We start from the raw sequence: 18,647 nt of genomic DNA, 5'->3' as shown, positions 1-18,647 counted from the left end.
CCCCGGTGAGGCTGAGGGTCGAGATCGGGGTGCGGATGCGTGTTAGTGTGCGTGGGCGTCGTAGGGCGCGGCGTGCCATTAGGCTAGGCCTCAGGCTTCAGGTTGAGGGTGAGGCCTAGGGATCAGTGTCACGGCTGCGGCTAGGGTTAGACTTAGGCCCCCGGTGAGGCTAAGGGTCGAGATCGGGGTTCGGATGCGTGTTAGGTGGCGTGTGCGTCTTAGGGCGCGGCGTGCCGTTAGGCTAGGCCTCAGGCTTCAGGCTGCAGGGTAGGCCTAGGGGTCAGGGTCAGTGCTGGGGCTGGGGTTACGGTTAGGCCCCCGGTGAGGCTGAGGTTCGAGATCGGGGTGCGGATGCGTGTTAGGGGGCGTGTGCGTCGTAGGGCGCGGCGTGCCGTTAGGCTAGGCCTCAGGCTTCAGGCTGCAGGGGAGGCATAGGGGTCAGGGTCAGGGCTGGTGCTAGGGTTAGGTTTAGGCCCCCGGTGAGGCTGAGGGTCGAGATCGGGGTGCGGATGCGTGTTAGGGGGCGTGTGCGTCGTAGGGCGTGGCGTGCTGTTAGGCTAGGCCTCAGGCTTCAGGCTGCAGGGGAGGCATAGGGGTCAGGGTCAGGGCTGGGGCTAGGGTTAGGGTTAGGCCCCCGATGAGGCTGAGGGTCGAGATCGGGGTGCGGATGCGTGTTAGGGGGCTTGGGCGTCGTAGGGCGCGGCGTGCCATTAGGCTAGGCCTCAGGCTTCAGGCTGAGGGTGAGGCCTAGGGGTCAGGGTCACGGCTGCGGCTAGGGTTAGGGTTAGGCCCCCGGTGAGGCTAAGGGTCGAGATCGGGGTTCGGATGCGTGTTAGGTAGCGTGTGCGTCTTAGGGCGCGGCGTGCCGTTAGGCTAGGCCTCAGGCTTCAGTCTGCAGGGGAGGCTTAGGGGTCAGGGTCAGGGCAGGGGCTAGAGTTAGGGTTAGGCCCCCCGTGAGGCTGAGGGTCGAGATCGGGGTGCGGATGCGTGTTTGGGGGCGTGTGCGTCGTAGGGCGCGGCGTACCGTTAGGCTAGGCCTCAGGCTTCAGGCTGCGGGGGAGGCCTAGGGTTCAGGGTCAGGGCTGGGGCTAGGGTTAGGTTTAGGCCCCCGGTGAGGCTGAGGGTCGAGATCGGGGTGCGGATGCGTGTTAGGGGGCGTGTGCGTCATAGGGCGCGGCGTGCCGTTAGGCTAGGCCTCAGGCTTCAGGGTGCGGGGGAGGCCTTGGTGTCAGGGTCAGGGATGGGGCTATGTTTAGGTTTAACCCTCGGGTGAGTCTGAAGCTCGAGTTCGGGGTGCGGATGCGTGTTATGGGGCGTGTGCGTCGTAGGGCACAGCGTGCCGTTAGGCTACGCCTCAGGCTTCAGGCTGCGGGGGATGCCTAGTGGTCAGCGTCAGGCCCGGGGTTAGGGTTAGGTTTAGGCCCCTGGTGAGGCTGAGGGTCGAGATCGGTGTGCAGATGCGTGTTAGGGGGCGTGTGCGTCGTAGGGCGCGGCGTTCCGTTAGGCTAGGACTCAGGCTTCAGGCTGCGGGGGAGGCCTAGGCGTCAGGGTCAGGGTTTGGGCTACGGTTAGGGTTAGGCCCCCGGTGAGGCTGAGGGTCGAGGTCGGGGTGCGGATGCGTGTTAGGGGGCGTTTGCGTCATAGGGCGCGTTGTGACGTTCGGGTAGGCCTCAGGTTTCAGGCTGCGGGGGAGGCCTTGGTTTCAGGGTCAGGGATGGGGCTAGGGTTAGGTTTAGGGCCCCGGTGAGGCTGAGGGTCGAGATCGGGTTGCGGATGCGTGTTAGGGGGCGTGTGCGTCGTACGGCGCGGCGTGCCATTAGGCTAGGCCTCATGCTTCAGGCTGCGGGGGAGGCCTAATGGTCAGGGTCAGGGTTTTGGCTAGCGTTAGGGTTAAGCCCCGGGTGAGGCTGAGGTTCGAGATCGTGGTGTGAATGCGTGTTAGGGGGCGTGTGTGTCGTAGGGCACAGCGTTCCGTTAGGATCGGCCTCAGGCTTCAGGCTGCGGGGGAGGCCTAGTGGTCAGGGTCAGGGCTGGGGCTAGGGTTAGGGTTCGTCCCCCGCTGAGGCTGAGGGTCGAGATCGGGGTGCGGAGGCGAGTTAGGGGGCGTGTGCGTCGTAGGACTCGGCGTGTCGTTAGGCTAGGCCTCGTGCTTCAGGCTTCCGGGGAGGCTTAGGGGTCAGGGTCAGGGCCGGGGCTAGGTTTAGGGTTAGGCCCCCGGTGAGGGTGAGGGTCGAGATCAGGATGCAGATGCGTGTTTGGGGGCGTGTGCGTCGTAGGACGCGGCGTGCCGTTAGGCTACGCCTCAGGCTTCAGGCTGCAGGGGAGGCCTAGGGGTCAGGGTCAGGGCTGGGTCTAGGGTTAGGTTTAGGCCCCCGGTGAGGCTGAGGGTCGAGATCGGGGTGCGGATGCGTGTTAGGGGGCGTGTGCGTCGTAGGGCGCGGCGTGCCGTTAGGCTACGCCTCCGGCTTCAGGCGGCGGGGGAGGCTTAGGGGTCAGGGTCAGGGCCGGGTCTAGGGTTAGGGTTAGGCCCCCGGTGAGGCTGAGGGTCGAGATTGGGATGCAGATGCGTGTTTGGGGGCGTGTGCGTCGTAGGACGCGGCGTGCCGTTAGGCTAGGCCTCAGGCTTCAGCCTGCAGGGGAGGCATAGGGGTCAGGGTCAGGGCTGGTGCTAGGGATAGGTTTAGGCCCCCGGTGAGGCTGAGGGTCGAGATCGGGGTGCGGATGCGTGTTAGGGGGCGTGTGCGTCGTAGGGCGCGGCGTGCTGTTAGGCTAGGCCTCAGGCTTCAGGCTGCGGGGGAGGCCTAGTGGTCAGGGTCAGGGCTGGGGCTAGGGTTAGGGTTAGGCCCCCGATGAGGCTGAGGGACTAGATCGGGGTGCGGATGCGTGTTAGGGGGCGTGGGCGTCGTAGGGCGCGACGTGCCGTTAGGCTAGGCCTCAGGCTTCAGGCTGCGGGGGAGGCCTAGGGGTCAGGGTCAGTGCTGGGGTTAGGGTTAGGGTTAGGCCCCCGGTGAGGCTGAGGGTCGAGATCGGGGTGCGGATGCGTGTTAGGGGGCGTGGGCGTCGTAGGGCGCGGTGTGCCATTAGGCTAGGCCTCAGGCTTCAGGCTGAGGGTGAGGCCTAGTGGTCAGGGTCACGGCTGCGGCTAGGGTTAGGTTTAGGCCCCCAGTGAGGCTAAGGGTCGAGATCGGGGTTCGGATGCGTGTTAGGTAGCGTGTGCGTCTTAGGGCGCGGCGTGCCGTTAGGCTAGGCCTCATGCTTCAGTCTGCGGGGGAGGCTTAGGGGTCAGGATCACGGCAGGGGCTAGTGTTAGGGTTAGGCCCCCGGTGAGGCTGAGGGTCGAGATCGGGTTGCGGATGCGTGTTTGGGGGCGTGTGCGTCGTAGGACGCGGCGTGCCGTTAGGCTAGGCCTCAGGCTTCAGGCTGCGGGGGAGGCCTAGGGTTCAGGGTCACGGCTGCGGCTAGGGTTAGGGTTAGGCCCCCGGTGAGGCTAAGGGTCGAGATCAGGGTTCGGATGCGTGTTAGGTGGCGTGTGCGTCTTAGGGCGCGGCGTGCTGTTAGGCTAGGCCTCAGGCTTCAGTCTGCGGGGAAGGCTTAGGGGTCAGAGTCAGGGTAGGGACTAGAGTTAGGGTTAGGTCCCCGGTGAGGCTGAGGGTCGAGATCGGGGTGCGGATGCGTGTTAGGGGGCGTGTGCGTCTTAGGGCGCGGCGCGCCGTTAGGCTAGGCCTCAGGCTTCAGGCTGCGGGGTACGCCTAGTGTTCAGGGTCAGGGCTGGGGCTAGGGTTAGGTTTAGGCCCCCGGTGAGGCTGAGGGTCGAGATCGGGGTGCGGATGCGTGTTAGGGGGCGTGTGCGTCATAGGGCGCGGCGTGCCGTTAGGCTAGGCCTCAGGCTTCAGGCTGCGGGGGAGGCCTTGGTGTCAGGGTCAGGGATGGGGCTAGAGTTAGGTTTAGGCCCCCGGTGAGGCTGAGGGTCGAGATCGGGGTGCGGATGCGTGTTAGGGGGCGTGTGCGTCGTAGGGCGCGGCGTGCCATTAGGCTAGGCCTCATGCTTCAGGCTGCGGGGGAGGCCAAGGGGCCAGGGTCAGGGCTTTGGCTAGCATTAGGGTTAAGCCCCCGGTGAGGCTGAGGTTCGAGATCGTGGTGCGGATGCGTGTTAGGGGGCGTGTGCGTCGTAGGACGAGGCGTGCCGTTAGGCTAGGCCTCAGGCTTCAGGCTGCAGGGGAGGTCTAGGGGTCAGGGTCAGGGCAGGGTCTAGGGTTAGGTTTAGGCCCCAGGTGAGGCTGAGGGTCGAGATCGGGGTGCGGATGCATGTTAGGGGGAGTGTGCGTCGTAGGGCGCGGCGTGCCGTTAGGCTAGGCCTCAGGCTTCAGGCTGCGGGGGAGGCTTAGGGGTCAGGGTCAGGGCCGGGGCTAGGGTTAGGGTTAGGCCCCCGGTGAGGCTGAGGGTCGAGATCGGGATGCAGAGGCGTGTTTGGGGGCGTGTGCGTCGTAGGACGCGGCGTGCCGTTAGGCTAGGCCTCAGGCTTCAGGCTGCAGGGGAGGCATAGGGGTCAGGGTCAGGGCTGGGGCTAGGGTTAGGGTTAGGCCCCCGATGAGGCTGAGGGTCGAGATCGGGGTGCGGATGCGTGTTAGGGGGCTTGGGCGTCGTAGGGCGCGGCGTGCCATTAGGCTAGGCCTCAGGCTTCAGGCTGAGGGTGAGGCCTAGGGGTCAGGGTCACGGCTGCGGCTAGGGTTAGGGTTAGGCCCCCGGTGAGGCTAAGGGTCGAGATCGGGGTTCGGATGCGTGTTAGGTAGCGTGTGCGTCTTAGGGCGCGGCGTGCCGTTAGGCTAGGCCTCAGGCTTCAGTCTGCAGGGGAGGCTTAGGGGTCAGGGTCAGGGCAGGGGCTAGAGTTAGGGTTAGGCCCCCCGTGAGGCTGAGGGTCGAGATCGGGGTGCGGATGCGTGTTTGGGGGCGTGTGCGTCGTAGGGCGCGGCGTACCGTTAGGCTAGGCCTCAGGCTTCAGGCTGCGGGGGAGGCCTAGGGTTCAGGGTCAGGGCTGGGGCTAGGGTTAGGTTTAGGCCCCCGGTGAGGCTGAGGGTCGAGATCGGGGTGCGGATGCGTGTTAGGGGGCGTGTGCGTCATAGGGCGCGGCGTGCCGTTAGGCTAGGCCTCAGGCTTCAGGGTGCGGGGGAGGCCTTGGTGTCAGGGTCAGGGATGGGGCTATGTTTAGGTTTAACCCTCGGGTGAGTCTGAAGCTCGAGTTCGGGGTGCGGATGCGTGTTATGGGGCGTGTGCGTCGTAGGGCACAGCGTGCCGTTAGGCTACGCCTCAGGCTTCAGGCTGCGGGGGATGCCTAGTGGTCAGCGTCAGGCCCGGGGTTAGGGTTAGGTTTAGGCCCCTGGTGAGGCTGAGGGTCGAGATCGGTGTGCAGATGCGTGTTAGGGGGCGTGTGCGTCGTAGGGCGCGGCGTTCCGTTAGGCTAGGACTCAGGCTTCAGGCTGCGGGGGAGGCCTAGGCGTCAGGGTCAGGGTTTGGGCTACGGTTAGGGTTAGGCCCCCGGTGAGGCTGAGGGTCGAGGTCGGGGTGCGGATGCGTGTTAGGGGGCGTTTGCGTCATAGGGCGCGTTGTGACGTTCGGGTAGGCCTCAGGTTTCAGGCTGCGGGGGAGGCCTTGGTTTCAGGGTCAGGGATGGGGCTAGGGTTAGGTTTAGGGCCCCGGTGAGGCTGAGGGTCGAGATCGGGTTGCGGATGCGTGTTAGGGGGCGTGTGCGTCGTACGGCGCGGCGTGCCATTAGGCTAGGCCTCATGCTTCAGGCTGCGGGGGAGGCCTAATGGTCAGGGTCAGGGTTTTGGCTAGCGTTAGGGTTAAGCCCCGGGTGAGGCTGAGGTTCGAGATCGTGGTGTGAATGCGTGTTAGGGGGCGTGTGTGTCGTAGGGCACAGCGTTCCGTTAGGATCGGCCTCAGGCTTCAGGCTGCGGGGGAGGCCTAGTGGTCAGGGTCAGGGCTGGGGCTAGGGTTAGGGTTCGTCCCCCGCTGAGGCTGAGGGTCGAGATCGGGGTGCGGAGGCGAGTTAGGGGGCGTGTGCGTCGTAGGACTCGGCGTGTCGTTAGGCTAGGCCTCGTGCTTCAGGCTTCCGGGGAGGCTTAGGGGTCAGGGTCAGGGCCGGGGCTAGGTTTAGGGTTAGGCCCCCGGTGAGGGTGAGGGTCGAGATCAGGATGCAGATGCGTGTTTGGGGGCGTGTGCGTCGTAGGACGCGGCGTGCCGTTAGGCTACGCCTCAGGCTTCAGGCTGCAGGGGAGGCCTAGGGGTCAGGGTCAGGGCTGGGTCTAGGGTTAGGTTTAGGCCCCCGGTGAGGCTGAGGGTCGAGATCGGGGTGCGGATGCGTGTTAGGGGGCGTGTGCGTCGTAGGGCGCGGCGTGCCGTTAGGCTACGCCTCCGGCTTCAGGCGGCGGGGGAGGCTTAGGGGTCAGGGTCAGGGCCGGGTCTAGGGTTAGGGTTAGGCCCCCGGTGAGGCTGAGGGTCGAGATTGGGATGCAGATGCGTGTTTGGGGGCGTGTGCGTCGTAGGACGCGGCGTGCCGTTAGGCTAGGCCTCAGGCTTCAGCCTGCAGGGGAGGCATAGGGGTCAGGGTCAGGGCTGGTGCTAGGGATAGGTTTAGGCCCCCGGTGAGGCTGAGGGTCGAGATCGGGGTGCGGATGCGTGTTAGGGGGCGTGTGCGTCGTAGGGCGCGGCGTGCTGTTAGGCTAGGCCTCAGGCTTCAGGCTGCGGGGGAGGCCTAGTGGTCAGGGTCAGGGCTGGGGCTAGGGTTAGGGTTAGGCCCCCGATGAGGCTGAGGGACTAGATCGGGGTGCGGATGCGTGTTAGGGGGCGTGGGCGTCGTAGGGCGCGACGTGCCGTTAGGCTAGGCCTCAGGCTTCAGGCTGCGGGGGAGGCCTAGGGGTCAGGGTCAGTGCTGGGGTTAGGGTTAGGGTTAGGCCCCCGGTGAGGCTGAGGGTCGAGATCGGGGTGCGGATGCGTGTTAGGGGGCGTGGGCGTCGTAGGGCGCGGTGTGCCATTAGGCTAGGCCTCAGGCTTCAGGCTGAGGGTGAGGCCTAGTGGTCAGGGTCACGGCTGCGGCTAGGGTTAGGTTTAGGCCCCCAGTGAGGCTAAGGGTCGAGATCGGGGTTCGGATGCGTGTTAGGTAGCGTGTGCGTCTTAGGGCGCGGCGTGCCGTTAGGCTAGGCCTCATGCTTCAGTCTGCGGGGGAGGCTTAGGGGTCAGGATCACGGCAGGGGCTAGTGTTAGGGTTAGGCCCCCGGTGAGGCTGAGGGTCGAGATCGGGTTGCGGATGCGTGTTTGGGGGCGTGTGCGTCGTAGGACGCGGCGTGCCGTTAGGCTAGGCCTCAGGCTTCAGGCTGCGGGGGAGGCCTAGGGTTCAGGGTCACGGCTGCGGCTAGGGTTAGGGTTAGGCCCCCGGTGAGGCTAAGGGTCGAGATCAGGGTTCGGATGCGTGTTAGGTGGCGTGTGCGTCTTAGGGCGCGGCGTGCTGTTAGGCTAGGCCTCAGGCTTCAGTCTGCGGGGAAGGCTTAGGGGTCAGAGTCAGGGTAGGGACTAGAGTTAGGGTTAGGTCCCCGGTGAGGCTGAGGGTCGAGATCGGGGTGCGGATGCGTGTTAGGGGGCGTGTGCGTCTTAGGGCGCGGCGCGCCGTTAGGCTAGGCCTCAGGCTTCAGGCTGCGGGGTACGCCTAGTGTTCAGGGTCAGGGCTGGGGCTAGGGTTAGGTTTAGGCCCCCGGTGAGGCTGAGGGTCGAGATCGGGGTGCGGATGCGTGTTAGGGGGCGTGTGCGTCATAGGGCGCGGCGTGCCGTTAGGCTAGGCCTCAGGCTTCAGGCTGCGGGGGAGGCCTTGGTGTCAGGGTCAGGGATGGGGCTAGAGTTAGGTTTAGGCCCCCGGTGAGGCTGAGGGTCGAGATCGGGGTGCGGATGCGTGTTAGGGGGCGTGTGCGTCGTAGGGCGCGGCGTGCCATTAGGCTAGGCCTCATGCTTCAGGCTGCGGGGGAGGCCAAGGGGCCAGGGTCAGGGCTTTGGCTAGCATTAGGGTTAAGCCCCCGGTGAGGCTGAGGTTCGAGATCGTGGTGCGGATGCGTGTTAGGGGGCGTGTGCGTCGTAGGACGAGGCGTGCCGTTAGGCTAGGCCTCAGGCTTCAGGCTGCAGGGGAGGTCTAGGGGTCAGGGTCAGGGCAGGGTCTAGGGTTAGGTTTAGGCCCCAGGTGAGGCTGAGGGTCGAGATCGGGGTGCGGATGCATGTTAGGGGGAGTGTGCGTCGTAGGGCGCGGCGTGCCGTTAGGCTAGGCCTCAGGCTTCAGGCTGCGGGGGAGGCTTAGGGGTCAGGGTCAGGGCCGGGGCTAGGGTTAGGGTTAGGCCCCCGGTGAGGCTGAGGGTCGAGATCGGGATGCAGAGGCGTGTTTGGGGGCGTGTGCGTCGTAGGACGCGGCGTGCCGTTAGGCTAGGCCTCAGGCTTCAGGCTGCAGGGGAGGCATAGGGGTCAGGGTCAGGGCTGGTGCTAGGGTTAGGTTTAGGCCCCCGGTGAGGCTGAGGGTCGAGATCGGGGTGCGGATGCGTGTTAGGGGGCGTGTGCGTCGTAGGGCGCGGCGTGCTGTTAGGCTAGGCCTCAGGCTTCAGGCTGCGGGGGAGGCCTAGTGGTCAGGGTCAGGGTTGGGGCTAGGGTTAGGGTTAGGCCCCCGATGAGGCTGAGGGTCGAGATCGGGGTGCGGATGCGTGTTAGGGGGCGTGTGCGTGGTAGGGCGCGGCGTGCTGTTAGGTTAGGCCTCAGGCTTCAGGATGCGGGGGAGGCCTAGTGGTCAGGGTCAGGGCTGGGGCTAGGGTTAGGGTTAGGCCCCCGATGAGGCTGAGGGTCGAGATCGGGGTGCGGATGCGTGTTAGGGGGCGTGGGCGTCGCAGGGCGCGACGTGCCGTTAGGCTAGGCCTCAGGCTTCAGTCTGCGGGGGAGGCTTAGGGGTCAGGTTCAGGGCAGGGGCTAGAGTTAGGGTTAGGCCCTCGGTGAGGCTGAGAGTCGAGATCGGGGTCCGGATGCGTGTTAGGGGGCATGTGCGTCGTAGGGCGCGGTGTGTCATTAGGCTAGGCCTCATGCTTCAGGCTGCGGGGGAGGCCTAGGTGTCTGGGTCAGGGCTTTGGCTAGCGTTAGGGTTAAGCCCCCGGTGAGGCTGAGGTTCGAGATCGAGGTGCTGATGCGTGTTAGGGGGCGTGTGTGTCGTAGGGCACAGCGTTCCGTTAGGATCGGCCTCAGGCTTCAGGCTGCGGGGGAGGCCAAGGGGTCAGGGTCAGGGCCTGGACTATGGTTAGGGTTAGGCCCCCGCTGAGGCTGAGGGTCGAGATCGGGGTGCGGATGCGTGTTAGGGGGCGTGTGCGTCTGAGGGCGCGGCGTGCCGTTAGGCTAGGCCTCAGGCTTCAGGCTGCGGGGGAGGCTTAGGGGTCAGGGTCAGGGCCGGGGCTAGGGTTAGGGTTAGGACCCCGATGAGGCTGAGGGTCGAGATCGGGGTGCGGATGCGTGTTAGGGGGCGTGTGCGTCGTAGGGCGCGGCGTGCCGTTAGGCTACGCCTCAGGCTTCAGGCGGCGGGGGAGGCTTAGGGGTCAGGGTCAGGGCCGGGTCTAGGGTTAGGGTTAGGCCCCCGGTGAGGCTGAGGGTCGAGATTTGGATGCAGATGCGTGTTTGGAGGCGTGTGCGTCGTAGGACGCGGCGTGCCGTTAGGCTAGGCCTCAGGCTTCAGCCTGCAGGGGAGGCATAGGGGTCATGGTCAGGGCTGGTGCTAGGGATAGGTTTAGGCCCCCGGTGAGGCTGAGGGTCGAGATCGGGGTGCGGATGCGTGTTAGGGGGCGTGTGCGTCGTAGGGCGCGGTGTGCTGTTAGGCTAGGCCTCAGGCTTCAGGCTGCGGGGGAGGCCTAGTGGTCAGGGTCAGGGCTGGGGCTAGGGTTAGGGTTAGGCCCCCGATGAGGCTGAGGGTCTAGATCGGGGTGCGGATGCGTGTTAGGGGGCGTGGGCGTCGTAGGGCGCGACGTGCCGTTAGGCTAGGCCTCAGGCTTCAGGCTGCGGGGGAGGCCTAGGGGTCAGGGTCAGTGCTGGGGCTAGGGTTAGGGTTAGGCCCCCGGTGAGGCTGAGGGTCGAGATCGGGGTGCGGATGCGTGTTAGGGGGCGTGGGCGTCGTAGGGCGCGGTGTGCCATTAGGCTAGGCCTCAGGCTTCAGGCTGAGGGTGAGGCCTAGTGGTCAGGGTCACGGCTGCGGCTAGGGTTAGGTTTAGGCCCCCGGTGAGGCTAAGGGTCGAGATCGGGGTTCGGATGCGTGTTAGGTGGCGTGTGCGTCTTAGGGCGCGGCGTGCCGTTAGGCTAGGCCTCATGCTTCAGTCTGCGGGGGAGGCTTAGGGGTCAGGATCACGGCAGGGGCTAGTGTTAGGGTTAGGCCCCCGGTGAGGCTGAGGGTCGAGATCGGGTTGCGGATGCGTGTTTGGGGGCGTGGGCGTCATAGGGCGCGGCATGCCGTTAGGCTAGGCCTCAGGCTTCAGGCTGCGGGGGAGGCCTTGGTGTCAGGGTCAGGGATGGGGCTAGGGTTAGGTTTAACCCCCGGGTGAGTCTGAGGCTCGAGTTCGGGCTGCGGATGCCTGTTATGGGGCATGTGCGTCGTAGGGCACAGCGTGCCATTAGGCTAGGCCTCAGGCTTCAGGCTGCGGGGGAGGCCTTGGTGTCAGGGTCACGGCTGCGGCTTGGGTTAGGGTTAGGCCCCCGGTGAGGCTGAGGGTCGAGATCGGGGTGCGGATGCGTGTTTGGGGGCGTGTGCGTCGTAGGGCGCGGCGTTCCGTTAGGATCGGCCTCAGGCTTCAGGCTGCGGGGGAGGCCTAGGGGTCAGGGTCAGGGCCTCGGCTAGGGTTAGGGTTAGGCCCCCGCTGAGGCTGAGGGTCGAGATCGGGGTGCGGAGGCGAATTAGGGGGCGTGTGCGTCGTAGGGCGCGGCGTGCCGTTAGGCTAGGCCTCGTGCTTCAGGCTTCAGTGGAGGCTTAGGGGTCAGGGTCAGGGCCGGGGCTAGGTTTAGGGTTAGGCCCCCGGTGAGGCTGAGGGTCGAGATCGGGGTGCGGATGCGTGTTAGGGGGCGTGTGCGTCGTAGGGCGCGGCGTGCCATTAGGCTAGGCCTCAGGCTTCAGGCTGCGGGGGAGGCCTAGTGGTCAGGGTCAGGGCTGGGGCTAGGGTTAGGGTTAGGCCCCCGATGAGGCTGAGGGTCGAGATCGGGGTGCGGATGCGTGTTAGGGGGCGTGGGCGTCGTAGGGCGCGACTTGCCGTTAGGCTAGGCCTCAGGCTTCAGGCTGCGTGGGAGGCCTACGGGTAAGGGTCAGTTCTGGGGCTAGGGTTAGGGTTAGGCCCCCGGTGAGACTGAGTGTCGAGATCGGGGTGCGGATGCATGTTAGGGGGCGTGGGCGTCGTAGGGCGCGGCGTGCCATTAGGCTAGGCCTCAGGCTTCAGGCTGAGAGTGAGGCCTAGGGGTCAGGGTCACGGCTGCGGCTAGGGTTAGGGTTAGGCCCCCGGTGAGGCTAAGGGTCGAGATCAGGGTTCGGATGCGTGTTAGGTGGCGTGTGCGTCTTAGGGCGCGGCGTGCTGTTAGGCTAGGCCTCAGGCTTCAGTCTGCAGGGGAGGCTTAGGGGTCAGAGTCAGGGTAGGGACTAGAGTTAGGGTTAGGTCCCCGGTGAGGCTGAGGGTCGAGATCGGGGTGCGGATGCGTGTTAGGGGGCGTGTGCGTCGTAGGGCGCGGCGTGCCGTTAGGCTAGGCCTCAGGCTTCAGGCTGCGGGGTAGGCCTAGTGTTCAGGGTCAGGGCTGGGGCTAGGGTTAGGTTTAGGCCCCCGGTGAGGCTGAGGGTCGAGATCGGGGTGCGGATGCGTGTTAGGGGGCGTGTGCGTCATAGGGCGCGGCGTGCCGTTAGGCTAGGCCTCAGGCTTCAGGCTGCGGGGGAGGCCTTGGTGTCAGGGTCAGGGATGGGGCTAGAGTTAGGTTTAGGCCCCCGGTGAGGCTGAGGGTCGAGATCGGGGTGCGGATGCGTGTTAGGGGGCGTGTGCGTCGTAGGGCGCGGCGTGCCATTAGGCTAGGCCTCATGCTTCAGGCTGCGGGGGAGTCCTAGGGGCCAGGGTCAGGGCTTTGGCTAGCATTAGGGTTAAGCCCCCGGTGAGGCTGAGGTTCGAGATCGTGGTGCGGATGCGTGTTAGGGGGCATGTGCGTCGTAGGACGCGGCGTGCCGTTAGGCTAGGCCTCAGGCTTCAGGCTGCAGGGGAGGTCTAGGGGTCAGGGTCAGGGCAGGGTCTAGGGTTAGGTTTAGGCCCCAGGTGAGGCTGAGGGTCGAGATCGGGGTGCGGATGCGTGTTAGGGGGAGTGTGCGTCGTAGGGCGCGGCGTGCCGTTAGGCTAGGCCTCAGGCTTCAGGCTGCGGGGGAGGCCTAGGGGTCAGGGTCAGGGCCTGGACTATGGTTAGGGTTAGGCCCCCGCTGAGGCTGAGGGTCGAGATCGGGGTGCGGATGCGTGTTAGGGGGCGTGTGCGTCTGAGGGCGCGGCGTGCCGTTAGGCTAGGCCTCAGGCTTCAGGCTGCAGGGGAGGGTTAGGGGTCAGGGTCAGGGCCGGGGCTAGGGTTAGGGTTAGGCCCCCGATGAGGCTGAGGGTCGAGATCGGGGTGCGGATGCGTGTTAGGGGGCGTGGGCGTCGTAGGGCGCGACGTGCCGTTAGGCTAGGCCTCAGGCTTCAGGCTGCGGGGGAGGCCTAGGGGTCAGGGTCAGTGCTGGGGCTAGGGTTAGGGTTAGGCCCCCGGTGAGGCTGAGGGTCGAGATCGGGGTGCGGATGCGTGTTAGGGGGCGTGGGCGTCGTAGGGCGCGGTGTGCCATTAGGCTAGGCCTCAGGCTTCAGGCTGAGGGTGAGGCCTAGTGGTCAGGGTCACGGCTGCGGCTAGGGTTAGGTTTAGGCCCCCGGTGAGGCTAAGGGTCGAGATCGGGGTTCGGATGCGTGTTAGGTGGCGTGTGCGTCTTAGGGCGCGGCGTGCCGTTAGGCTAGGCCTCATGCTTAAGTCTGCGGGGGAGGCTTAGGGGTCAGGATCAGGACAGGGGCTAGTGTTAGGGTTAGGCCCCCGGTGAGGCTGAGGGTCGAGATCGGGTTGCGGATGCGTGTTTGGGGGCGTGTGCGTCGTAGGACGCGGCGTGCCGTTAGGCTAGGCCTCAGGCATCAGGCTGCGGGGGAGGCCTAGGGTTCAGGGTCAGGGCTGGGGCTAGGGTTAGGTTTAGGCCCCTGGTGAGGCTGAGGGTCGAGATCGGGGTGCGGATGCGTGTTAGGGTGTGTGTGCGTCATAGGGCGCGGCGTGCCGTTAGGCTAGGCCTCAGGCTTCAGGCTGCGGGGGAGGCCTTGGTGTCAGGGTCAGGGATTGGGCTAGGGTTAGGTTTAACCCCCGGGTGAGTCTGAGGCTCGAGTTCGGGGTGCGGATGCCTGTTATGGGGCATGTGCGTCGTAGGGCACAGCGTGCCATTAGGCTAGGCCTCAGGCTTCAGGCTGCGGGGGAGGCCTTGGTGTCAGGGTCACGGCTGCGGCTAGGGTTAGGGTTAGGCCCCCAGTGAGGCTGAGGGTCGAGATCGGGGTGCGGATGCGTGTTAGGGGGCGTGTGCGTCGTAGGGCGCGGCGTGCCATTAGGCTAGGCCTCATGCTTCAGGCTGCAGGGGAGGCCTAGGGGTCAGGGTCAGGGCTTTGGCTAGCGTTAGGGTTAAGCCCCCGATGAGGCTGAGGTTCGAGATCGTGGTGCGGATGCGTGTTAGGGGGCGTGTGTGTCGGAGGGTACAGCGTTCCGTTAGGATCGGCCTCAGGCTTCAGGCTGCGGGGGAGGCCTAGGGGTCAGGGTCAGTGCCTGGGCTAGGGTTAGGGTTAGGCCCCCGCTGAGGCTGAGGGTCGAGATCGGGGTGCGGAGGCGAATTAGGGGGCGTGTGCGTCGTAGGGCGCGGCGTGCCGTCAGGCTAGGCCTCGTGCTTCAGGCTTCAGTGGAGGCTTAGGGGTCAGGGTCAGGGCCGGGGCTAGGGTTAGGGTTAGGCCCCCGGTGAGGCTGAGGGTCGAGATCGGGATGCAGATGCGTGTTCGGGGGCGTGTGCGTCGTAGGACGCGGCGTGCCGTTAGGCTAGGCCTCAGGCTTCAGGCTGCAGGGGCGGCATAGGGGTCAGGGTCAGGGCTGGTGCTAGGGTTAGGTTTAGGCCCCCGGTGAGGCTGAGGGTCGAGATCGGGGTGCGGATGCGTGTTAGGGGGCGTGTGCGTCGTAGGGCGTGGCGTGCTGTTAGGCTAGGCCTCAGGCTTCAGGCTGCGGGGGAGTCCTAGTGGTCAGGGTCAGGGGTGGGGCTAGGGTTAGGGTTAGGCCCCCGATGAGGCTGAGGGTCGCGATCGGGGTGCGGATGCACGTTAGGGGGCGTGGGCGTCGTAGGGCGCGACGTGCCATTAGGCTAGGCCTCAGGCTTCAGGCTGCGGGGGAGGCCTAGGGGTCAAGGTCAGTGCTGGGGCTAGGGTTAGGGTTAGCCCCCCGGTGAGGCTGAGGGTCGAGATCGGGGTTCGGATGCGTGTTAGGGCGCGTGGGCGTCTAGAGCGCGGCGTGCCATTAGGCTAGTCCTCAGGCTTCAGGCTGAGGGTGAGGCCTAGGGGTCAGGGTCACGGCTGCGGCTAGGGTTAGGGTTAGGCCCCCGGTGAGGCTAAGGGTCGAGATCGGGGTTCGGATGCGTGTTAGGTGGCGTGTGTGTCTTAGGGCGCGGCGTGCCGTTAGGCTAGGCCTCAGGCTTCAGTCTGCGGGGGAGGCTTAGGGGTCAGGGTCAGGGCAGGGGCTAGAGTTAGGGTTAGGCCCCCGGTGAGGCTAAGGGTCGAGATCGGGGTTCGGATGCGTGTTAGGTGGCGTGTGCGTCTTAGGGCGCGGCGTGCCGTTAGGCTAGGCCTCAGGCTTCAGGCTGCGGGGGAGGCCTAGGGTTCAGGGTCAGGGCTGGGGCTAGGGTTAGGGTTAGGCCCCCGGTGAGGCTGAGGGTCGAGATCGGGATGCAGATGCGTGTTTGGGGGCGTGTGCTTCGTAGGACGCGGCGTGCCATTAGGCTAGGCCTCAGGCTTCAGGCTGCCGGGGAGGTCTAGGGATCAGGGTCAGGGCAGGGTCTAGGGTTAGGTTTAGGCCCCAGGTGAGGCTGAGGGTCGAGATCGGGGTGCGGATGCGTGTTAGGGGGAGTGTGCGTCGTAGGGCGCGGCGTGCCGTTAGGCTAGGCCTCAGGCTTCAGGCTGCGGGGGAGGCCTAGGGGTCAGGGTCAGGGCCTGGACTATGGTTAGGGGTAGGCCCCCGCTGAGGCTGAGGGTCGAGATCGGGGTGCGGATGCGTGTTAGGGGGCATGTGCGTCGTAGGGCGCGGCGTGCCATTAGGCTAGGCCTCATGCTTCAGGCTGCGGGGGAGGCCTAGGGGTCTGGGTCAGGGCTTTGGCTAGCGTTAGGGTTAAGCCCCCGGTGAGGCTGAGGTTCGAGATCGAGGTGCTGATGCGTGTTAGGGGGCGTGTGTGTCGTAGGGCACAGCGTTCCGTTAGGATCGGCCTCAGGCTTCAGGCTGCGGGTGAGGCCTAGGGGTCAGGGTCAGGGCCTGGACTATGGTTAGGGTTAGGCCCCCGCTGAGGCTGAGGGTCGAGATCGGGGTGCGGATGCGTGTTAGGGGGCGTGTGCGTCTGAGGGCGCGGCGTGCCGTTAGGCTAGGCCTCAGGCTTCAGGCTGCGGGGGAGGCTTAGGGGTCAGGGTCAGGGCCGGGGCTAGGGTTAGGGTTAGGCCCCCGATGAGTCTGAGGGTCGAGATCGGGGTGCGGATGCACGTTAGGGGGCGTGGGCGTCGTAGGGCGCGACGTGCCATTAGGCTAGGCCTCAGGCTTCAGGCTGCGGGGGAGGCCTAGGGGTCAAGGTCAGTGCTGGGGCTAGGGTTAGGGTTAGCCCCCCGGTGAGGCTGAGGGTCGAGATCGGGGTTCGGATGCGTGTTAGGGCGCGTGGGCGTCTAGAGCGCGGCGTGCCATTAGGCTAGTCCTCAGGCTTCAGGCTGAGGGTGAGGCCTAGGGGTCAGGGTAACGGCTGCGGCTAGGGTTAGGGTTAGGCCCCCGGTGAGGCTAAGGGTCGAGATCGGGGTTCGGATGCGTGTTAGGTGGCGTGTGCGTCTTAGGGCGCGGCGTGCCGTTAGGCTAGGCCTCAGGCTTCAGTCTGCGGGGGAGGCTTAGGGGTCAGGGTCAGGGCAGGGGCTAGAGTTAGGGTTAGGCCCCCGGTGAGGCTAAGGGTCGAGATCGGGGTTCGGATGCGTGTTAGGTGGCGTGTGCGTCTTAGGGCGCGGCGTGCCGTTAGGCTAGGCCTCAGGCTTCAGGCTGCGGGGGAGGCCTAGGGTTCAGGGTCAGGGCTGGGGCTAGGGTTAGGGTTAGGCCCCCGGTGAGGCTGAGGGTCGAGATCGGGATGCAGATGCGTGTTTGGGGGCGTGTGCTTCGTAGGACGCGGCGTGCCATTAGGCTAGGCCTCAGGCTTCAGGCTGCCGGGGAGGCATAGGGGTCAGGGTCAGGGCTGGTGCTAGGGTTAGGGTTAGACCCCCGGTGAGGCTGAGTGTCGAGATCGGGGTGCGGATGCGTGTTAGGGGGCGTGGGCGTCGTAGGGCGCGACGTGCCATTAGGCTAGGCCTCAGGCTTCAGGCTGCGGGGGAGGCCTAGGGGTCAGGGTCAGGGCTGGGGCTAGGGTTAGGTTTAGGCCCCCGGTGAGGCTGAGGGTCGAGATCGGGATGCAGATGCGTGTTTGGGGGCGTGTGCTTCGTAGGACGCGGCGTGCCGTTAGGCTAGGCCTCAGGCTTCAGGCTGCCGGGGAGGCATAGGGGTCAGGGTCACGGCTGCGGCTAGGGTTAGGGTTAGGCCCCCGGTGAGGCTAAGGGTCGAGATCAGGGTTCGGATGCTTGTTAGGTGGCGTGTGCGTCTTAGGGCGCGGCGTGCTGTTAGGCTAGGCCTCAGGCTTCAGTCTGCGGGGGAGGCTTAGGGGTCAGAGTCAGGGTAGGGACTAGAGTTAGGGTTAGGTCCCCGGTGAGGCTGAGGGTCGAGATCGGGGTGCGGATGCGTGTTAGGGGGCGTGTGCGTCGTAGGGCGCGGCGTGCCGTTAGGCTAGGCCTCAGGCTTCAGGCTGCGGGGTAGGCCTAGTGTTCAGGGTCAGGGCTGGGGCTAGGGTTAGGTTTAGGCCCCCGGTGAGGCTGAGGGTCGAGATCGGGGTGCGGATGCGTGTTAGGGGGCGTGTGCGTCATAGGGCGCGGCGTGCCGTTAGGCTAGGCCTCAGGCTTCAGGCTGCGGGGGAGGCCTTGGTGTCAGGGTCAGGGATGGGGCTAGAGTTAGGTTTAGGCCCCCGGTGAGGCTGAGGGTCGAGATCGGGGTGCGGATGCGTGTTAGGGGGCGTGTGCACCGTAGGGCGCGGCGTGCCATTAGGCTAGGCCTCATGCTTCAGGCTGCGGGGGAGTCCTAGGGGCCAGGGTCAGGGCTTTGGCTAGCATTAGGGTTAAGCCCCCGGTGAGGCTGAGGTTCGAGATCGTGGTGCGGATGCGTGTTAGGGGGCATGTGCGTCGTAGGACGCGGCGTGCCGTTAGGCTAGGCCTCAGGCTTCAGGCTGCAGGGGAGGTCTAGGGGTCAGGGTCAGGGCAGGGTCTAGGGTTAGGTTTAGGCCCCAGGTGAGGCTGAGGGTCGAGATCGGGGTGCGGATGCGTGTTAGGGGGAGTGTGCGTCGTAGGGCGCGGCGTGCCGTTAGGCTAGGCCTCAGGCTTCAGGCTGCGGGGGAGGCCTAGGGGTCAGGGTCAGGGCCTGGACTATGGTTAGGGTTAGGCCCCCGCTGAGGCTGAGGGTCGAGATCGGGGTGCGGATGCGTGTTAGGGTGCATGTGCGTCGTAGGGCGCGGCGTGCCATTAGGCTAGGCCTCATGCTTCAGGCTGCGGGGGAGGCCTAGGGGTCTGGGTCAGGTCTTTGGCTAGCGTTAGGGTTAAGCCCCCGGTGAGGCTGAGGTTCGAGATCGAGGTGCTGATGCGTGTTAGGGGGCGTGTGTGTCGTAGGGCACAGCGTTCCGTTAGGATCGGCCTCAGGCTTCAGGCTGCGGGGGAGGCCTAGGGGTCAGGGTCAGGGCCTGGACTATGGTTAGGGTTAGGCCCCCGCTGAGGCTGAGGGTCGAGATCGGGGTGCGGATGCGTGTTAGGGGGCGTGTGCGTCTGAGGGCGCGGCGTGCCGTTAGGCTAGGCCTCAGGCTTCAGGCTGCGGGGGAGGCTTAGGGGTCAGGGTCAGGGCCGGGGCTAGGGTTAAGGTTAGGCCCCCGATGAGGCTGAGGGTCGAGATCGGGGTGCGGATGCGTGTTAGGGGGCGTGTGCGTCGTAGGGCGCGGCGTGCCGTTAGGCTACGCCTCAGGCTTCAGGCGGCGGGGGAGGCTTAGGGGTCAGGGTCAGGGCCGGGTCTAGGGTAAGGGTTAGGCCCCCGGTGAGGCTGAGGGTCGAGATTGGGATGCAGATGCGTGTTTGGGGGCGTGTGCGTCGTAGGACGCGGCGTGCCGTTAGGCTAGGCCTCAGGCTTCAGCCTGCAGGGGAGGCATAGGAGTCAGGGTCAGGGCTGGTGCTAGGGATAGGTTTAGGCCCCCA

The sequence above is a fragment of the Kogia breviceps genome, chromosome 1, assembly GCF_026419965.1.
Source record: "Kogia breviceps isolate mKogBre1 chromosome 1, mKogBre1 haplotype 1, whole genome shotgun sequence".
Taxonomy (NCBI): domain Eukaryota; kingdom Metazoa; phylum Chordata; class Mammalia; order Artiodactyla; family Physeteridae; genus Kogia; species Kogia breviceps.
This window is presented reverse-complemented; position numbering follows the sequence as displayed.